We start from the raw sequence: 8,407 nt of genomic DNA, 5'->3' as shown, positions 1-8,407 counted from the left end.
ATTGAGGGTATTTTTTGGAGCAACAAGATATTCCAGGCTCATCATGTGCTGTCCCTATCCCAAAACCAGAATCAGTCAAGGATCTCTGGTTCCTTTTACTGGAGAATAGTATTTAGAACCAAGATCTGGGGGCTCAGTATGTTTATGGCTACTGGTATGTCATTATTTCTAGGCCTTCTCGATGGACAGAGCTAGGATAGATATGTAAAAAAAAAAATTAGCCCATAGTGATACTTCCAACTGTAACCCAACACTACAGTGTATGTTCTAGTCTTCCCCTTTCCATACATGCAAGTTCCATTACCAACAGTAAGAAACCTGGCTTCCACTATCCTCAATATATATACTCATTTATCAAGTCTAGATTGCACAAAAGATTGTTTCAGAGTTGCTAGTCCAGTCATTGCTATGGAATACGACAATGCAGCACTTAGAGATAAGGAGTTCACTTTCTGTAACAGAGGCAGTAGAGAAAGAAAGTTAAGAGCATAGCTGTGGAGTCAGAATTTGAATCTGTCATTTTCAAAGTGTTTGACTTTGGGCAAGTTACGTTGCCCCTCAAGTATCAGTTTCCTCATCTATAAAATGGGAATAATGATGATATCGACTTCACTGGGTTGTTGTGAGGATGAAATCGTCTATTGTATGGTGGCTGCTATATTTTGGATATTTGTTCCTCCAAATCTTATGTTGAAATTTGATCCCCAATGTTGGAGGTGGGCTTAATGGGAGGTGTTTGGGTCATGGGGGTGGATCCCTCATGAATAGATTAATGTCCTCACCCCAGGGGTGTGTGAGTGAGTTCTGGCTTTATTAGTTCCTGCCAGAGATGGTTTTTTTTTTTTTTTTTTTTTTTTTTTGAGATGGAGTCTTGTTGTGTTGCCCAGGCTGGAGTGCAGTGGCACTATCTCCACTCACTGCTACCTCCACCTCCCGGGTTCAAGCAGTTCTCCTGCCTCAGCCTCCCGAGTAGCTGGGATTACAGGTGCACGCCACCACGCCCTGCTAATTTTTGTATTTTTAGTAGAGACGGGGTTTCACCATGTTGGCCATGATGGTCTCAATCTCCTTATGTTGTGATCCACCCGCCTCAGCCTCCCAAAGTGCTGGGATTACAGGCTTGAGCCACTGTGCCCAGCCCTTCCCACCTTGCACCTCCCCCAGTCCCTTGCTTCTGCTCTTGCTATGTGATCTCTGCTCACACTGTCTCCCCTTCAACTTCTGCCATGAGTGGAAGCAGTCCGAGGCCCTCACCAGATGCAGATGCTGGCACCATGCTTCTTGTACAGTCTGCAGAATTGTAAACCAAATAAACCCCTTTTCTTTAGAAATTACCCAGCCTCAGGTATTTATTTTTTTATTTTTATTTTGTTTTATTTTTTGAGACAGAGTCTGTGTCGCCCAGGCTGGAATACGGTGGTGCCATCTCTGCTCACTGCAACCTCCCCCTCCTGGATTCAAGAGATTCTTTCGCCTCAGCCTCGCGAGTAGCTGGGATTACAGGCATATGCCAGCACACCTGGCTAATTTTTGTATTTTTAGTAGAGACGGGGTTTTCCATGTTGGCTAGGTTGGTCTTGAACCTGTGACCTCAGGTGATCCACCTGTCTCAGCCTCCCCAAAGTGCTGGGATTACAGGCGTGAGCCATCGTGCCTGGCCTGTGTAGTGTATAGTAACACTACACAGACTAACAAGAGTAGCTATAGTAAGCATTCAATAAGTAAAAGCTAATTGTTGTTGTAGATGCCTTTAGGAAACTCTCTTTAAGATACTATGTAGAGTGAAAAAAGAGAGAACAAAATAGAATGAATCTTAAGGCCTCACTCATGCCTAGACATTTTCTAACTACTACCGAAGGAACTGTTAACATCACGGTAAAATGAAACTCTTTTCCTTCTACAACTTTCTGTGTTGTATAAAATTTTACCATGCGCCTGTGTTACTTTATACTTAAAAAGACAAGCTTCATCTTAAAAGATGATTTGGCTTATTAAAAGGTTGATTTAATGTCTCAAAAAAAAAAGGTTTGAAGACAATGCCTGTGAAACTGGTTTTCCTGAGATATATTGCCAAATGTTCTCTGCATCCTGGCCAGCCTGGGAAGCTGGCCCTGCAAGGCAGCATGCCCATGGCCACTAATTTCTCTTATTACTGCCATAGTTAGGTTCCATATCCTATTTTTTCATGGCACTGGAAAGAAACATGGATCCACTAGTAATGTTCTCTTCAGTATGTTCTCTCTCTCTTTCATTCATATATTCATTCATTCAACAGATGTTTACCAAGCACCTACCTCGTTCTGAGCACTACAGCAGGCACCAGGGATGCAGCAGGCAAAAAAATAAAACAAAAACGATAAAAAAATCTTTATCCTCGTGGAGCTTGCATTATAGTATAGGAATATTTCAAGAATCTATTGCTGCTTAATGAACTATTCCAAAACATAGTGTCCTCAAACAACAACCTTTATTTCATCACAATTCTATGATTCAGGAATTCAGGGCTCAGCTTGGCAGTTCTTCTGTTCCATCTAGTATTGACTGGATCTCTTCCTTGACTCCCTTCAGCTGATGGGTGATGTTGGCACAGACGGTTCCAGAAGGCTTTAGTCACATGTCCAGAGCTTTGGTACATGGCCTCTTCTTCACCTGGCTAGTTTGGGCCCCCTTACAGCATGGTGGTCTCAGGGCATTTGTTCTTCTAATATGGCTGTGAACTTCCAAGAGGAGGCATCCCAAGGATGGAAGGCAGAAGCCCAGATTCAAGTGAGGGCAAAATGGGCTCCATTTCTTGGTGGAGAATGACAATGTCACATTAGAAAACAACATGTGGGATGAAAGTTAATGTTGTAGTCATCTTTAGAAACATAATCTACCTTAGAGAGACAGACAACTAAAAAGACAAATTAGTTAAAATGAATTTTAAGGAGAAAACAAAAGCAGGAAAGGTAATACAGAGTTGAGTTTGGGGATGGAGTTGCAATTTTAAGAGGGGCTAGAGAAGGACTGATTGAGAAAGTTACATTTAAATTAAGACTTGAGGCCGGGCGTGGCGGCTCACGCCTGTAATCCCAGCACTTTGGGAGGCCGAGGTGGGCGGATCACGAGGTCAGGAGATGGAGACCATCCTGGCTAACACAGTGAAACCCCGTCTCTACTAAAAATACAAAAAATTAGCCGGGCACGGTGGCGGGCGCCTGTAGTCCCAGCTACTTGGGAGGCTGAGGCAAAAGAATGGCGAGAACCTGGGAGGCGGAGCTTGCAGTGAGTGGGGATACCGCCACGGCAGTCTGGCCTGGGCGAAAGAGTGAGACTTCGTCTCAAAAAAAAAAAAAAAAAAGACTTGAATGAAGTGATGATAGTTGGTGTAAGAGCATTCCAGGAAGAGGAAACAGCAAGTGCATGGCCCTGAGGCAAGAGCATGCCAGGCATGTTCAGGACAGCGCAAAAGCCAGTATATGTGGAACAAAGAGAGTGAAGTTTCTCTAGAGTAGCAGGAGATTAAGTCATATAGGTAATGGGGTCAGCAGACTGTGGACAGTCTTTTACTTCAGCTTTTACTCTGAATTAACCGGGGAGCATTTGAAGGTTTTTTGCACATGGAAGGTATACGATCTGACTTGTGTTTTCACGGGATCCTTCTGTCTGCTATCCTGAGTATAGACAGTAGAAAGCTATGTAGTAGTAGGGAGACCAGTTAGAAGGCTATTGTAATAATACAGGCAACAGATGCTAGTGGCTTAAGTTAGGGTGGAAGCAATGGAGATGGTGATAAGTGGTTGGATTCTGGAGATATTTTGAACATATACTCAATAAGATTTGCTGGTGAATTGGATAGATGGTGTTTTGGATAGAGAGGAACCAAAGATGACTTAAAGGTTTTGACCTGAGCAACTGGAAGGATCCAGTTGGTGTTTACTAGATGAATAAAACTGTGAGAAGGTCAGAATTGGAACAGAATAGCAGAAGATCTTTTTAAAGTTTGAAATGACTACTATGCTTCCAAGTGCAGCAATTTAATAGGAGCTGCAACACACAAGTTAAGTCCTCACTTAACGTCATCAGTAGGTACTTGGAAACTTCAGCTTTAAGGAAACACACAATGGAACCAAATTACTGCAGGCTAATTGATATAAACAAGAGCTAAGTTCCTATGGCATATTTCTGGTCACAAAAACATCACCAAACTTCTAAAGACTAAAACACTTCTAATATTAAACACTGAAATAAATGCAAACTATATATACTTTTAAGAAAGATTAATAAAAACAAGATAATTATTACCCAATTATTCCAGTTGAGGGTTGAGGGTAGCCAGAGTCCACCCCAGCAGCTCAGGGTGCAAAGCGGAAGCCACCCTGGCCAGGACGCCATGCCCTAGCAGGGGGCACCTCACACACACACACCCACACAGGCTGGGACAATGTAGACACGCCAATTCACCTAACATGCACATCTTTGGGATGTGGGAGGAAACCAGAATACCCAGAGAAAACCCACACAGACATGGGGAGAACATGGGAACTCCACACAGACAGGGGCCCCAGGCAGAAATCAATTTTTTTCCAATCAACAGTATAATGAAATGACATTGAATGGAATGATGTTATTTGAGGACCAACTGTCATTGCGTGTATGTATACATGTACACATTTTTATTTTACTTTTTATTGTCTTTATTATGTTATTATTTATTTATTTCAATAGGTTTTTGGGGGACCACGTGGTGTTTGGTTACATGAGTAAGTTCTTTAGTGGTGATTTCTGAGATTTTGGTGCACCCATCACCCACATGCACACACTTCTAAATGCATAAAAAATTTTTGGAAATATACATTAAAAATTATTAACAGTGGTTACCTCTGGGTAATAGGAATCTTTGGAAACTGGCACTGGAATGTTAGAGGAGGAAGTAATATATGTTTTTGTTTTTTGATACCTTTCCGTATCATGTATGTATGTATATATGTATTACTATGTTCTATGTTACTTTTATGATTAAAGATTACTTAAAATTCGTGTGGTTGGTGAAATGAACCAAGTCACTGCAAACAGAAGTCTTACTAGGAAAGTCCACATTGGATCAGGGGTTTATGAGGTCCTTTCAAGCTCTGACATTGATTTCTGCAACTGGGCGTTAACTGGTAAGTCTCCCCGTCATTTCCTCCATAGGCTTCTGTGAAATTTGGTGTGTGAACAGCCTCTCTAATTCATCTGCTTCATCTTGAAAACAGTACCAAGAGCTCTCGGTGCTTAAATACCTCACAGGAAATTTGAGGTTGGATGAGATAAGGTGTTCAAATACTTTGAGTTACCACAAACACAGGTGCTCATGTAGGCAGAATATTATGAGTCCTGGAATATTAACAGACCTAGTAAAAAGAAGCTGTTTCTGCCTTTTGATCACATAGGCATTTTGATACTCATGAACTCCATTTAGTCTGCGGTGGAATGAGTGTTTCTCCACAAACAGTATTAATTTTAGCATTTTTGTTCATGCCTTCTGTCAAACAAGATTTCTTCAGCCTTTGATTTTTATCAAGATTTACTTTATTCTTCAAAGCATTTAATTCAAAGTTCACTCCATCAGTGGGTGGATTAGTTGAGTAACTGAAATACCAGTGTTGAATGCCATAGTAGTTATAATATTTCTCTTCACAGGAGATATATTTACCAAAGTCATGTACTAATGAACAATCAAGTGACTGTCCAAATAGACACCCGGTAAACACTGAATGGAAAATAAACATGGACAGCTCTACAAAATGTTTACTCAATGACTCTTAAATATTCTTCTAAGGTCACTATTATGTGTCAGGTGCCGTACTGGGTGCTAGGAATACAGGAAGGAGACGCGTGTCTTTTCCCTCATGAAGCTTATATTCTACTAGAGAAATGTCACATTGTATTTTAAATTTTTCACACTGGTTCTAATGAAGTATTTGAGAAGCGATGTGAAGAGGAATTTGGAAGTTGCTGGCAGTTTCTGGAGATTATGTAGTTGATTACTATTATTCTGAAAAAAAAAATCACCTTTAGTCCCCCACAAAGGTGAAGAGAAAACCAGAAAGTCACCACCAATCAGAATCACAAAAGGCAGTCAGTGGAAAAGATTGCAAGTTTCAGGAAAAATGAGTTGTCTTAATATGTAAAAAAGCCTTTCTTAGAACTGGAACTTACAAGAAATGGGCTGAAAATTCTAAAAGCAAACAACCTTAAAGAATAATGTCAAACAGAGGCTGGATATTCATGAATATGACTGGTTGGGAGCATGGCTTCTGCCTACAGAAAGAGGTTGAAGTAGGTTACCTCTGAGGAGCCTTCCTAGTCTAATTGAATAAGTACTGCAGTTACGAAATTATATTTTCTCTAGAGAACACTTTCTCAACAACCAAATAACCCAAGATGCTAATATTCTATTTATGTTTTATAATTTCTTAACCAAGATCTCAAATAAGAACTAAGTAAAGAAAAAAACAGGCCTTGTTAGTTACTGAAGAGTAAATAGAAGTATAGTTTTCACTAGACAGTCTTGCCTGAAGCTCAATTAGAAATCTTACCATTCACTGGTAAAACATCTGCCAAAGTTAACAGGTAAACCACTAATTGGTAAGCGGTCACTCCAGGGCCCCTGCCATCATCACCATCCCCAACTCCCAGGAAATCTTGCAAAAATTTTTCCCATTGTTCTGCCTCCCTTTTCTAACTAATTTGCCAGCCAAATTTCTGTTTTCAGTACTAACTTTAGATGACTCTCCTCTCATGACAGCTTGACTTGTCACTCCTTATTTCTATAATCTATCAAAAATAGGACCTCCACAGTTAAAAAAAAAACCCTCATAATTTATATGGCAGACCCCCCAAGTTGACTGGTACTCAGGCACCAAGTCAGTCCCAAACTAAGGAATATTGATTGCATCAGTTCTTCCAGCTTTGATTCAAAGATTGCTTTTGGCAGGCTGGGCACGGTGGCTCAGGCCTGTAATCCCAGTGCTTTCGGTGGCTGAGGTGGGCAGATCATGAGGTCAGGAGTTCGAGACCAGACTGGCCAAGTTGGTGAAACCCCATCTCTACTAAAAATACAAAAATTAGCTGGGTGTGGTGGCAGGCGCCTGTAATCCCAGCTATTCAGGAGGCTGAGGCAGGAGAACCGCTTGAACCCGGGAGGTGGAGGTTGCAGTAGTGAGTGGAGATCGTGCCACTGCACTCCAGCCTGGCAACAGAGCAAGACTCCGTCTCAAAAAAAAAGATTGCTTTTAGCAAAGACATTGACTCAGTTTCAAATCATGGTGAGACATCAAATGAAAAAATTCTTGGTTTGGTTCCTTTAGGAAGAGACCCGGTTAACCTGACATCTGAATTCATGGCACAGTTACATGTGACTGCTGACTCCTCACCTTGCAGCCACCCCAATTTGGGGAGTCTCCAAAACAGTATATCAGGTGCTTCTTGTGCCCAGAACAACCTCTGGGGTTGGGATAATAGTAATAGCCACAGTAGCTAACATGTATTGATTATTTGCTGTTTTCCTGGAATTTTACGGTTTTATATATAACCTCTTATTGAATTCTTGCAGTGGTCCTATGATTACCATTTTACAGGGCCTGGGCCTTAGAAGAGTTAAGTTGAACTGCCAAAGGCCAGTCGGTGAAAGTAGCAAGGCTAGGATTTGAACCCAGGACAGTGTGCTTTCAGCACTGCAATGGCTGGAGACTGTAAGGTGTGTGCCGTGGGAGGGAGCTGGGCTATCGTACCTTTGCTTTTGTTTGCTCCATGCCTGGCTCCCCTGCCCTGGAGCTCTCAGTCTTGCATATTTTTAACGTATATGCTTTCATTTCATCTTGTTTTGTTTTACATTAGGGGCATTTTTTATAATTCAGCTAATGTTTCTACTTAATGCATTCAGAGAGTGAGAAGTTCCAAAAAAGTTTCCTTTCTCTATATGTAGTTAGGTTTTGCTAAAGAAAGGTGAGTTAAACTGGTGATTTACTAAAAATAAGATTGATGAGGGAACCTTATCTTGTTTTGAAGATGACAAATATGGAGACTTTTCAACCACGGAGGAAGACAGAACGCCGTAGCTGAATGAAAAGGAGATTAAAGCAATAAGGAAAGTAGCTTTCTGCCCCTTGACAGAAGACGTGTGTCCTATAGAGAAGCTTCTCAGAGTGCTGGGGTGGGGGTGGGGGAGAGGCATGGTGGGAGGCCAAGTGCTCCTCAACCCCTTCCCGCTCTCGAGTAGTTCCACTTGGCTCTGTCTTATGTATTAAAAGTCTACATAAACTATTGTTTGGAAATACAATTCTGCTGCTAAAAGTATGACATTGTACAATGGTTATTTTACTGCTGGTTACTGGTCAGAAAAACATTTTTTTTTTTGACACTGGAACTAAACCCTATGAATAAA

General features: G+C 41.3%; 1 long non-coding RNA gene across 1 annotated transcript; it reads left to right on the top strand.

Annotated features, from left to right (window-relative positions):
• The first annotated feature begins 2,531 nt into the window (after window positions 1-2,531).
• On the top strand, window positions 2,532-8,167 carry LOC129525054 (uncharacterized). The gene is made up of 4 exons (XR_008669082.1): window positions 2,532-2,629; window positions 5,005-5,144; window positions 7,602-7,720; window positions 8,032-8,167. It is a non-coding gene; the product is annotated as an uncharacterized lncRNA (long non-coding RNA).
• Window positions 8,168-8,407: the final 240 nt, after the last annotated feature.

Source organism: Gorilla gorilla, chromosome 8 (genome assembly GCF_029281585.2).
Source record: "Gorilla gorilla gorilla isolate KB3781 chromosome 8, NHGRI_mGorGor1-v2.1_pri, whole genome shotgun sequence".
Taxonomy (NCBI): domain Eukaryota; kingdom Metazoa; phylum Chordata; class Mammalia; order Primates; family Hominidae; genus Gorilla; species Gorilla gorilla.
Note: the sequence above shows the minus strand (reverse complement) of the source record. Positions and strands in the feature narration are given on the sequence as shown.